We start from the raw sequence: 14,298 nt of genomic DNA on the forward strand, positions 1-14,298 counted from the left end.
CTTAATTATTCGTAGTATCATGCTGTAATTTCTATAATGAATGCATAACCGCATATTTTTGTTTATGGTTGTAATTGTCAAGTTCATATATGATTGTAATTTGGAATGATCTTTTCGCTGCTCATGGAAATCCTTGTGCACGATTTCCTTCAGATACGACTGTGGACAGACAATAGGAGGAATCATATCAGTTTTGTCTGAAAGAGGATGATATTCTATTGTCTACCAACACTGTACCATCAACATTATCACTAGACAACGACCACACTAATCCAGCAAGATTAAATTCAGAATTGGGCGGTACTTCAATTGTTGGTAATGAGAGATCATCTAGACTTGATTATATGGATTGTGGTCATCCAAAGCAAAGTTATGGTCCTTCGGTGGTTGTTAATGAGCAACAAATAAGATTGAATGAAATGATCGTGATCATGAAGATGTGCATCGTTCTACCTTGCACATAGACTGCAACAGTAAAAGGATGACCGACAATTGTCCTTTCATATCTGTCATGTTTTCCTCCATATTGGATACACGACTATCTAAACTCGATATACGATAATCCAACCTCAATAGTGAGCTGTCAATGGTCTGCAGGTACGAATAAATAGAATCGTTGGGGTTGGCTCCCTCCGTGTGGGCAGCACGCTCAGGACACTCTTCATCCATAGATCGCTCTCTATGGGAGTCCACAAAATGGACATTAGGTGGGTTCAACTCGTCCTCATCGCGTACGTCCCCCACCACATCATAAAACATATCATCATTAGGTGTGTATGTCCCTCCTTCCACCTTTCCACATTCAGCATCCTCGTGCTCATAATGCTCGTGTTCATCTTCTCCCTCTACCTTTCCACATTCATCATTGTTACCTCCACGATGATCATCACCATCGCTTTCAGAACTACCCTCACTACTTGACCTATTGCTACTTTCAGCACTATCATCATTGGCACCTAGATCAAATATAGGTTGTCTGTCCACTAGGGTATCTCGAAACTCCCTCTCAGCGTCTGTCATGACAATACCCTCTTTAACCTTTATCTGCATTAACAACCCAGTAAACTGGTTAGTGTCAATTTAACAAACAAATAAACATATTATGCATAGAGTAAACGTACATTGTTAGTCTCCTTGTATTTTTCATCTAGTAAACGGACATGTAAGGTGTCCTTCGTCACTCGATTACCAAAATACTTGATTGCAAGTTCATACGATGACTGCTCATTCTGATCAACTCGCCTAGGGGATCACCACAAACCAGTCATCGATAAAAAATCATCATTCGAAGAAGTTGACCTTTCCACAAACAGAGAATGAGACTGAGTAAGATCTCGTCCTCTTCACTTCTCTCAACAACATATAATGGATAATTGGGCTATTAAACACCATGTCAACGTCTACAAATCACCCAAAAACTATTCTTTTGAACATCTCTAACTGCCTTGGGGTAAAGTTCTCCTTCACAATCTTATTCACATTAGCAATGTGGGCTAAGCTCGTTACTTGACCAGGAAATCAGTCGACTACGATTATTCTGAAACGTGTTGACATCTTAAATCACTCCTACATGAAATAAAGATTCAATCAGTAAACTCCTTCAGAAAAAAAAAATGTATTAAACATTCTGTTTAAGTCTCGCTGGTATCGTTATCGTTGGCGCACTTTTATCTCGCTCACATTCTCTCTTTTTACTCATTTTCAACCATAGAACACATCGAAAACCAAAAAAACAAACAAAAAAACCATAGGTTCACAGTATTTCTAAATCCCAGAACGACCCACCATTTCTAGTGTTGCTCTCTCTAGTTTCGCTTTCGCCGATTTCGCTCTTACTTATCTCGCTCACAAACTCTTTTTACACGTATTCAACCACAAAACACACCAAAAACCAAAAAACAAACAAAAAAACCATAGGTTCACAGTATTTCTAAACCCATTACCACTCACAAAGCCCCATTACCCATCAGTTTAAGACATTTTCAGGCACAAATTGAAAGATTCACCGATCAAATTCGATTTGGCGACGGTAGTGGAATCGTTTGCAAGCCGAAATGATGGATTCTAATGAGTTTTTATTTTATGAGCGATACGAAGCCATTACGCTTGGGAAATTTGAATGAAGAATTTTTAGTTTTTTATTGGTTTTCAGTAAAAGGGTATAAAGACGAAGAGGTAAGGGAAATTTACGTAATTTGGTATAGCGATGATGTCAGCAGATGGTCAATTGACATTATTTTTTAAAAATTGGTCATTTGACATTTTGGACCCAAAAAATAGTTCATCGTACAAATTTTCCATCAATTTGTGAAATTGATGAGTCAATCACTGTCAAACACTTTAAGGCGCCAAATAGAAACTAGATCATTGCCTAAAGCTAGGACCAACAAGGTATTTTTTGTTCCTATATATTACATAAATATACATGAATTGTATCTAATTTTTTTGCTTTCAATTTCATTTATATATTATTTTAAATTTGTTTTAGTTATATATTATGTTAGCCTTTATACTTCCAATTTTGTTTCCATTTAATATCTATGTTTAAATATTTTGTTCAATTTAATATTTTTAATTTCAAAATTTCTATTAGATTCCCTTAATTTTGCTTTTCGCTCGTTTTTTTTGCCTTCTAATTTTTAGCTAAAAGTTTACAAATAGAGACTAAAATGAATACTTCCTCAAAGTAAAATATCAAAATGTACATGTTTAAAATACATGAATCATTTCAACTAAATTAGAAAGTATGTTGATCAAAATTGTACGCGAACAATTTATTTTTCTAGTACAATAAACGTAGAGATAATAATTTGAATTTCTGAATTCGAGAGTGCTGACATTCAACATGCGGAAGCAATTAGAATATCAAGCACTATAACTACATCAACTTTAGAGATTAAGCATGCATGTTCATAGTTTTTCAGAAGTTAGGGTTTCAACAAATACATTTAAAGAACTCCAAATTAGCTCCAATCTTCAGCTTGATTTTCCTCTCCAATGGCTTGTAGACCACTAAAGTGTCTTCCTTACTATCTTTTAGCCCTAGATTGGATCGTGAGATCCAAAATGAGGTCGAATTTGAAGGAGAAATTAGAGAAATTTTAGTTTTTATGTCAAAGGCCTAAAGAGAACAACTTCTCTCCCAATCCTCAATTGCAGGCATCTCAATTCTCAGCAAAATCTACCTTCTTGTTCAACAATATCATGCAAATTAGATTGATTGGGATATTGACACCATTTTTTTTTATTATTATAAGAGTGAAATTTTAGGTGTTTAAAGTGGAAAACCCCATTAAAGAAAAATTTTCATTTTAAATTTGATTTTAAAATGAATTTTCAAAATCAAACTAATTTTTATTTTATTTTAAATTCAAATAATCAAAATTCTTATAATTAATTTTGAATAATTCATTAAACAATTTAATTAATCAAATTAATTTAATATCAAATATTAAATTAATTAAACACCAATCTCGAACATGAATCTCTATGTATGCAATATTTAAATCACATTTAAATATTTTCAACTCTCCAATTTGTTTAATTCGTCAATTAAACGTTAAATTATATCATACATAATTAATACTTTATTCCCTTAACCGAATTTGAACATTTCAAATTCTCTCATCACATTGTTCTAAGGTTTAGTTCGATATAAGCTAGCAGGAGACCTAATGGACCTACGGATCATGAGCTCCAACGATCCAAGTTTAACCAGCTAAACTCTTTAACCTAATTAATCAAGATTCGTTACCTATAGGGATACTCCACTAAAATCCAGTAGCTGCAGTCTCCTCATTGTAGATACCACTTGATTTAGCCATGATTAGTAAGTCGATCCTTCACAGGTTATTCGTAATTACAGTTGGGTCAAATTTATCATTTTACCCCTAATGGAGGGTAGCATGCTATGTTTAGAACCAGTTTGTGAGGACTATGGAGAATCTGAACCTAAACCCGTCTATTCCCAGGTGATAGAGTTAGAGATTGAAAAACCTCGCCCTGTTCTGCCATTTTGTATATCGTATATTTTTTAGTTTTGTTTTTCTTGTTCTCACGAGTCAGTCTAGTTAGTTGAGTCAGAGTCTTTATTTTCAGTTGAGTTAGTCATTGAGTCTTTTGATTCTTTCTTTTTACCTTTTTTTACTAATATGAAAAATACTAAATTCGACCTGTTTGGTTCTCTTCAAAAGATGAAGAGCCTTATAACCTTACAGGGCTATATCGACTTATCTAAGAAGGGTCTAGAGAAATATGAGAATTTCTTTGTGTCTTGACAGAGGACAGGTCACGTTGAACAATCGACGTTAAAATTTTGCCCTTCCTAGAGGGAGTCGGGTTAAAAAAAATTATTGCTTTCTTTATCTGTTTTCTAATTAGATTTCTTTTTGTTTTTGTTTTGTAGGGATGACTTATAGGAGAAGAGCATATTTCTTAGAGGCGAGCCTGACCACCACCATTCCTGTGCGACATTGTTATCAGGGGAGGTTTTCTATTCCGTTGTTCTTTTTTGAGCTTTATTTGAAATACATTGGGGACAATGTATTATTTTAAGTTGGGGGTGGGGTACTCGCGGGTAGTATGATTATGTGCTTTGATTGCCTTACTTGTTGTTTGCTCTGTTGTTATTATGATAGTTTATGACACACTTTTCTTGTAATGAAATTTGCATGAAAGAACGTTAGGAATGCATGATCATGATTTTTAACCTAAATTTAAAAGCTTTTTTTGTCTCTCATGCATCTTTAAGTCATTGTTTTGCAAAATTAAAGTCTTGCGTGCTTAGAATTAGGTTATCGAGTTTGTATTTTTGTTGTCACCCCGAAAGGTTCACCTTCGAATTAGGAGTAACTATGTTTATTTTAGAGAAAAATTAGACAAAGTGGATAAAATATGGCCTACTGTGAATAAAAAAAAAGAGAGAGAGAAAGAAAAGCAAATTAGTTGTAATTCCGAAAAAATAGAAAAATAAAAAATAAGGCATAACCGGCGTGCCTACAAAAAAAAAATAAATAAATAAAATAGTGTGTGTGTCCATGGATAGAGGTGAAAAGAGCTACTTTCGCTGTGTCTAGTGAGGGCCTGCGAGAAAAGAGTGATAGGTTCCCAGCGATGAGGTGTGAAAGCTAGTCCTCTAGGTAAAAGAAATGTCCTTTATGTTTTGTTTGTGTGAGTTTGGGCACCCTTGTCTTAGTGTTGCCCTCTTTAATGCAAGTTGGTATGTCTGAGGTCGATAACCGAGCCAGAGTAGAGGGAAAACGGGATGAGGACCTTATAAAACATTTTCGAGCTGTGCAAGCTTAACTAGCAAAACTCTAGGCTCACTCATGCATGAATAGATTAAGAATCATTCTTAAACTTGTGCTTCATTTATTGATCATAATTGAATTTCGTTCTTGAGTACAAATTTCATTCTAACTGACTATTGAGACTAAAGTAACAACTCTGCAAATTAAGCTAGCATGTTTTTAGTTATTTTCTACTTGATTGTGTATTCCTACCTTGCTCGGGACGAGCAAGACTTAAGTTGAGGGTGTTTGTTAGCTCCTAAAAGAGCTATTTCCTAGCTTAGTTCGAGCTTGTTAGTGGATTTTATGTGTTTATTTCCCTAATTTGTAGGTATCGAGCAACCAAGAGGTAGAATTAATTATTTGGTAAAGAACGGGGTTAATTTGAAGCAAATTTGGAGTTAATTTGAATATTCAGGCTTCAAAGAAGCTGAAAAGATAAAAAACCCATCGAGTTCCATCAAGTATGAGGCAACCATCGAGCATCTTCGAGTATCATCGAGTAAAAGGTTGTCGAGTAATCAAGAAAATGCTACCAAGTGAACGAGGATCGAGTATCAAGTCGTCAAGCATCGAGTAGCGAGTATCTAGCAGTGGACGCAGCGTTGCAACGCTACTCTAAGCGTCGCGATGCTCCAAAGTTGCATCACCGCCAGCGTCCCAATGTTGAACTCCAACGTTTGAAGGCAAAAGCATCAATGTTGCAATGATTCTTTAGAGCGTTGCAACGCTGCGAAGAATGACAGACATGGAGCTGAGTGTGCGCACAAATGAGCGTTGGACCAAGCATTGGATTTCTTGCCTGACGCTTCCCTTTTGCCGCATCAGTGTTGCAATGCTATTCTAAGTGTCACAACGCTGTGATGATTCCTATTTATACCTCTCCTCGGCCCTAGGTCATAACATACCAAATTTTAGGAGGCCAAATCGATGAAGGCCGAAGTCAGACTTTCTTCTTTTATTCCCTTCAATTTTTAGTATCTTTAGGTTAGTTTTTATTTTATGTTTAGGTTATAAATTTGTATTGGAACGTATCCCGTTAGTTTATCTATGAATCAATGAGGTAATCTTTTGGTTAGTTCTCGGATCGAACGTTTTTTGTATTCTTATGAGTCTTCTGTCTAATTCTATGCTTTAATTCGAAATTATGTTTTTCTTGAATCTTGTTTAATTTAGAATTTTTTTATGTGTTGTATTGACGGCCCTATCATGAACGTATGTCTTTGCTAGTTAAATTCAAGCTCACGTGTATCCTTGTAATTGTCCATGCTTTGAATTTACCCTTGTAGCACATATTAGATAAGCATGCTTAGATTTTTAGGTTGTCCATGAATCTTTGCAGCACACGTTTAATCTAAATTTAAAGAATAAATTGATTATTTGAATGTAGCTATCCTGACACTTAATCAGCATAGTTGAATCCTGAATCTTAATGCATTTGTTTCTAGTTCTTTATGGTCGCTAAATTTCATCTAAGAGCATCTAGGTTAGTTAGGGTATGGTCTTTCCAACCTTAATTACGACTTAAGACCCTCGATTGGTTCAAATTAATTGATTGTCGGCTTTGTAAAGATTAGTTAATTCGCATCGATTGGGCAGCTATGCATGCATAATTGAATATATGATATGTTGGCTGAAAACAATGATTTAATTTACATTGAATGACTAATTGATCCGAGAATTAAATGAATCCATTATCATTTCATATATCTATTGCACTTTATTTCAATTTCACACATTTATCTTTTTCACATCAAAATCCCCCAATTTATCGCTCTAGTTAGAAAATTAACGTTTCGAAACCAATTGCACTTCTCTGCGGATCGACTTGGACTTACCACTATTACTACATCTTCGTAGTAATAGGAGTAGTTCGATATTTTAAATTTTCTTTTGTTTCGGTTTGGAGTCGAATTAACGACATCGATCCCCGATCCGAACAAACTCCCACTTGGACTAAAACTCCAATGGGTTTACAAATATATACAATGTTGAGTATGAAAGAACAAATATAAATACAATAAACTAGAGCAGATACCCATGAATTCTCCCACTTGCCCTAGATTTATGAATCTTGTAATCCTAATCCGACTAGGTAACCCTTGAACACATTAGTCGTGAGGGCTTTTTGTAAATGGATCAACAATATTGTCTTCTGAGGCTATCTGCATGACAATCACGTTTCTTTGATGTATTATATCCCTGATGAGATGGTACTTGCACTTAATATGCTTCCCGCCTATGAAGCACAGATACTTCATGTGAGGCAAAGAATCAGTATCAGACACATATCGGATACTGATACTTCCAGATACTTCACAGATACGTATCTGACACGTGATCTAACATATTTATACTTTTAGATACTTTCCAGATACGTATCTGATATGCGATTCAATTTATCTATTTCTATGTATATATTTTTTTTAAGAAAAAGACAAGTAACTCATCTAATCTTTCCTAATCTAAAATTAGGCAACCTATTTAAAAAGCTCACTTCTTGAATCCAAAACAAAAAGAAAAATAAATAAATAACAGACCAAACCATATACTAGAATCATTTAATCTCCATCTTCACATTTGAGTCCCCACAAAGTCCACCAAAATATAAACCATTTGGATGTCTTCACTAATAAGTTTTTTCGTTTATCTTCATACTTCTCTCTCTAATCTTCTTCTGCTTTGCAATATGAGTCATTTTTCTATTGCAGTTTTTGTATTGTAATTCAATGTTTGTATTATATTTTGTGCTATTGTTATTAACTTGTATGCTAAATTTATCTATATCCTAGATTTTTTTTTAAGAAAAATGTATCTTCAACATATTAGTATCCTCATTTTTTAGAAATATATATATTAAAATAATATATAAAAAAGTGACTTATCCTTAGACGTATCCGTATCTTAGTTTTTTTAGAAATTGACGAATCGTCGTATCCGATCGTATCCATATCGTGTAGTCGTATCTGTATCTGTGTTTCATAGCTTCCCGCACTTATGATTTATCGATTCTTTTGAGTTTGCAGATGTCTAGCCGTGTACACAACATGGCATATATTAAACTGCCAACTGCCGATGCATATGGAATTCGTTTCATAACCTCAACCTCTTGAGGTTTCTTAGGACATTGTTCCTTAGACAGATGAATTCCATGTCTGAAAGTTAACAAACCCCTCTTTGAATTTTGCATCTTATATCTAGATAACATCTTGTCAATATAAGATATATGAGATAATGCTAGCGTTTTATTCTTACAATTTTAAACTATTTGGATTCCAAGAACATACTGTGCATCTCCTAAATCTTTCATTTGAAACTGCGATGCTAGCCATCCTTTAATGTCAGTAAGAAATCCTACCTCATTCTGAATGAGTAAGATATCATCGACATATAATAATACCAAAAAGCTATAGATTTATTGACAATTTTCTTGTATACACAAGGTTTGTCAATGTTTTGTCAAGAGCCATAATATTTGATCGCATTGTCAAATCTTATATTCTAGGATCTAGATGCTTGTTTCAACCCATAAATGGATCTTTTAAGCTTGCAAACCTTTTGCTCTTGACCCTGTTCAATAAACCCCTCTGGTTGAGACATATAGATACTCTAATAAAGATAGCCATTCAAAAAGGTTGTCTCGACATCCATTTTTCATATTTCATAATCATAAAAGGCAGCAATGGACAAGAGTATTCTAATAGGCTTAATCATGGTCATCAGAGAGAAGGTTTCTTCATAATCAACCCTCTCTCTTTGGGTAAACTCTTTTACCATGAATCTAGCTTTGTAGGTTTGTACCTTATCAGTTTGATCTCATTTTCCCTTGTAGATTCATTTGCAACCAATAGGTTTTACCTCATCTCATTGATCTACAAGTTCCCAGACTGAATTGAAGTACATAGACTCTATTTCAAGATCCATGGCTTTTATCCTCTAGTCCCAATCTACATCCTCCATTGTCTGTTTAAAGGTTAATGGATTTTCCAAACTATCATCAGGTATGACAACCTGAGTTTTTGTCAAACCCATGTAATGGTCAGGCTGCCGAACAACTCTCCCACAACATCAAGGCATTCTCAGCTATTGAGATGGTTGTGTTGAACCAGATGTGCTAGTTTCATTAACAATTCTTGTTGATAGGTTAGACTGATCAACAACTTTTGTTGATCTATCTGTAGTTTCTCTGGACATCTCATTCAATACTAGTTTACTACGAAGTTGATGATTTCTTATATGATCTTCCTCTAATAATGTACCATTTATCAAAACAAATACTTTATCCTCTCGAGGATCATAAAATAAACCACCTTTTGTCTCTTTGGGGTATCCTACAAATAGGCATGTTTTTTAACGACGTTCCAGTTTTTTTTGGTTTTATACCAGTACATGTGCTGGACATTCCCAAATTTTAAAGTGATGTAAACTACCTTTACACCCTCTCCATAACTCGTAAGGTGTTTCTGAAACACTTTTCGAGGGAACATGTTCAAAATATAAACATCAGTCTCTACTGCATGTCCCTAAAATGAATTAGGCAACTAAGCATAACTCATCATTAAATGAACCATGTCCAACATGGTTCTATTTCTTCTTTCTGTTACACCGTTTTGTTGAGGTGTACCAGGTGCCGTGAGCTGAGACTGAATTTCGTGTTATATTAAATGGTCCTGGAATTTTAAGTCCATATACTCTCCAACTCAATCTAATCGAAGTGTTTTAATTCTTTACCTAATTGATTCTCAACCTTTGCCTTATACTCCTTGAACTTTTCAAAGATTTCGGACTCATGGTGCACTAGGTAAATATAGCTATATCTAGAATAATCATTAATAAAATTGATGAAATATCCATACCCTCATTGTGTCCTGACATTCATCGGATCACAAAGGTCTGAATGTACGACCTTTAAGGGTTCTTTGGCTCTATGACCTTTTCCTATAAAATATCTTTTGGTCATCTTACCGTCAAGACAAGAATCACATGGTGGTAGAGAGTTGTCTTCTAACTGATTTAGGAGTCCATTCTTAACCAATTTCCCAATCCTATTGAGAATAACGTGGCCAAGTCTTAAGTGCCAAAGATAGGAATTAGGAGAATTTTTTCACCTCTTATTTTGAGTTCCAGCTGTTTTAAAAATCTCTATATTCAAAACAGCTTTTGCCTCAGCTGGTTTTAACATGTATAAGTTATTTTCTTGTTTTGAATAACATATTCTAATACCTTTTGAAATAATGAACACTTCATTGACTTCAAAATAAACTTTATACTTTTGTTCTACCAAACATGAGATAGATATTAGATCCATTCTCACAATAGGAACGTAATAAACATTTTCAAGTTAAATGAATCTATCTTCAATAAATAACTTCATATCTCCCATTGTTTTAGCTGAGACAACATCTCTGATCCCCACCTTAAAGGTTGTCTCGCCTTCTATAAGCTGCCTCCAGGAACTAGTTTCCTGAGACAATGCGAAAATATGATCAGCGACATGTAAATCCAATATCCAAGTTAATTTATCATTTTCCACTAAACATATTTCAACAACTAGTAAATCATATTTACTTTGTTGTGCTTTCTTAGCTTCTTCATCTATGACATTCTCGTTTATTACTTTCAACATATCTAAAACATGTATGTTGATAAAGGTTCTATCTTTATGTTAAGGTTATAAACATTATCGAGAGTATTGTGCTTGACAGATTGTCCAAACAATGTTTGCATCGAATCCATGATTTCTTTTGCCGAATCCATGCTCTCATATTTCTTAGCTAGTATAACAAATATGCTTGCTAATATATAGATTCGAGCTTTATCATTTTCCCTAATCCAATTATCATAAGCATTCCAATCATTTTGGTTTGCTGACGAGCTGGGAGTTAGAGGACATTCCTCTATTAAAACAAACTTTAAATCATCTTTTGCTAGTATTATGTTTATGATTGATTTCCATGTTGAATACTTAAAATCATTAAATTTATCGAAAGTGAGTATTTTAGAAGAATTCGACATGCTAAAAATATAAACAAATTCTAATTAGTAAATTACTTTATAAATTCAATCAAATTTCAACAAAACTAATAATGTACCCAAATTTCATTATTTATTTGCAGGGATATTTTAGTGAGTCAAAATAGATGCACCGAGAGGCAGTCAAATACTCCTTTACTGAAGCAAGAAATTCTTGACTAAATGCTAGCTCCAGAATAACTCTTTATTCCTATAGTCATCTAGTTACCGTTTTTGGTGAAGAACTTACTAACACTTAGTAACTCTTGTAAGTGTAACCCTCCATTTTCAGACCTCAAAGGTCGGCCCCAATAATGCTACCGAATTATAGAGTCAAAGTTGGGAATCATCTTAAGAAACTCTATCCATTTCTGAAGTTTGAGTTGTTCTGAATCTCATGTTACAACCCTTCAAGAGGATAGTCGTTAAAAGGATGACTAGCTAACACCGCCTAAAAATGACAACAGGCGTAACATAGGAATATCACAGTCCAACTTAATGGAGGAGACCGTAGGATACATTAATACATATCCTTCACCCACTTGCTATGAACTACTTCCCTATTCACCTTGCTATTGACCCATGCAAACACTTTCTGCATGGAGGTCACTCCCAAGGTGACTCGAAGTCGAGCATGAATCTCACGATGTGAACTCTTAGGGATGTGAGAGCTAAAAACAATATATCGTATATACTATTAATCTCCTATTAAAGTGTGCTATTTGTTTTGGATAAATGTTTACTCATGTATATTCTGACTAAAAAACAACCTAAGTATAGGTGATTATCCAAGTTTAACGTTTATATTTGGACTTAACCAACGAGTCTAAGTGATAAACCAATTTATTACCTCACATCGCTCACACATGCTCATAAAACCAAGTTAACAATGCTTAAGAACCGGCTAAAATCCTTAGGTAGCAGGTGTTTCGTAAATCGTCAACTTAAATACCTCCAGCCTTAGACAAGATTTTAGCATGGGTGAGTTTGTAACCATAGTTTTACAGGATAACAACCTATTTTAACTAATTAAAACAATTTGTTATTTGTTAACCCTAAGTGAACATGCATCTTACTTTGTTATAGATTTTAAATTTCTAATTTATTTTATAACACTTTATAAAACTATATACATGCTTACAATTCATAACAATTGCCAAGCATTTCACAATTTAATATAACTATGTATATTAAATACATGAAACCCTAATTCATGTGTATTATATATTACAACTAATTATAACATACTTTCAACGCATGCTACATGCTTTCTATGGTGGGATTTTAAATCTATATGACATACTATATGCACATATAAGATTTAATTTAATTATAACATACATTCCATAATGTATACACTGATATGGTAGTTTTGGCATCCTAGGTAAGCAAAACCCTAAATTATCACAAAAATAAATTAAAAACCTAAACCGTTGCTGAACTGCCCGAATCGACTTAAATCGACTTTAAAACCCTCGAACCGGACCTTCAAGGCTGCATAAGTGTTGAATCGGACCTCCATTGAAGTAAAAAGGTTGAAACATACCAATAATAAGTGAACCGATTCAGCCTCAAACTACTTATCTTTGTGCGCGCCTGATCTGGGCTGGCTGAAGAACGAAGTAACGTTGCAACGCCGCGTGGTAGTAGCTTCGGCTGCTGCTACTAACTGCTTTCCTTGCTTCGTTTTACTTCCAATTACACCCTAATTTCCACTTTATTAACTCTAATTAATTTACATACCCTTAATATATTAAGGCCCATAAACAATGAGCCAATTACAACAATTTCAACATAAATTGAAAGAAAATCTAATGCCAAAATTGAAGTATATCCATATCAGCACCCATTTCACACACCTTATGAAAAACACCCACCAAACTAAAATTAACGTAAATTAAGTAATTAAATCATGCTTTGATACCAATTGACAGTGTTGACATTCAACATGCGAAAGAATTAGGATCTTAAGCACTCTAACTACATCAATTTTAGAGATTAAGCATGAATGTTCATAGTTTTCCATAAACTAGGGTTTCAGCAAATACCTCTGAAGAACTCTAAATTAGCTCTAGTCTTCACCTTGATTCTCCTCTCCAATGGCTTGTAGATCACCACAAGTGTCTTTCTTATTATCCTCTGGCCTTAGATTGGATTGTGAGATCATAAATGAGGTTGAATTTGAAGGAAAAATTGGAGAAATTTTAGTTTTTGGAGGATCTATTGACCTTAAGGCCTAAAGAGAACAACTTCTCTCTCAATTCTCAATTGCATGCATCTCAATTCTCAGCAAAATCCACCTTTTTATTCAACAATATCATGTAAATTAGATTGATCGAGATATTGACACCAAACAACTTTTATAAGAGTGGAATTTTAGGTGTTTAAAGTTGGAAAAACCCACTAAAGAAAAGATTTTCATTTTAAAATTGATTTTAAAATGAATTTTTCAAAAACAAACTAATTTTGATTTTATTAAAATTCAAATAATCAAAATTAAATAAAATCAATTTTAATTAGAATCATTTTAAATAAAATTAATTCTTATAGTTAATTTGTAAAATTAATTTTAAATAAATAATTAATTAATTTAATTAGATATCAAATATTAAATCAATAAAACACAAATCCCGAACATGAATCTCTATGTATGTAATATGATCGCCTAAACCAGCTCCCAAAGCACCGAATCGGACCATCATGGCACCAAATAGTCTAAACCAGTCCAAAACTCAGCTAAACCGGACCAAAGATGCTCGAACCATACGAACCAAAATCGCCAAGACTGTTGGTTACGTGCGTGCGCGTTATGGGTTGCTGATGCACAACGTTGCAACGTTGCGAGGCAAAAGCCTCTACTGTTGGGCTTCCTGATGAACAACATTGAAACGCTTGAAGAACAGCGTTGCAACGCTGCGAGGCAGAAGCGTCTACTACTTCATTTTCAGCTATTGCATAGGGGAAGTAGTTTATATAAGTGGGTGAAGGAAATGTGTCA

The sequence above is a fragment of the Benincasa hispida genome, chromosome 12, assembly GCF_027475165.1.
Source record: "Benincasa hispida cultivar pf3 chromosome 12, pf3_genome.v1.1, whole genome shotgun sequence".
Lineage (NCBI taxonomy): Eukaryota > Viridiplantae > Streptophyta > Magnoliopsida > Cucurbitales > Cucurbitaceae > Benincasa > Benincasa hispida.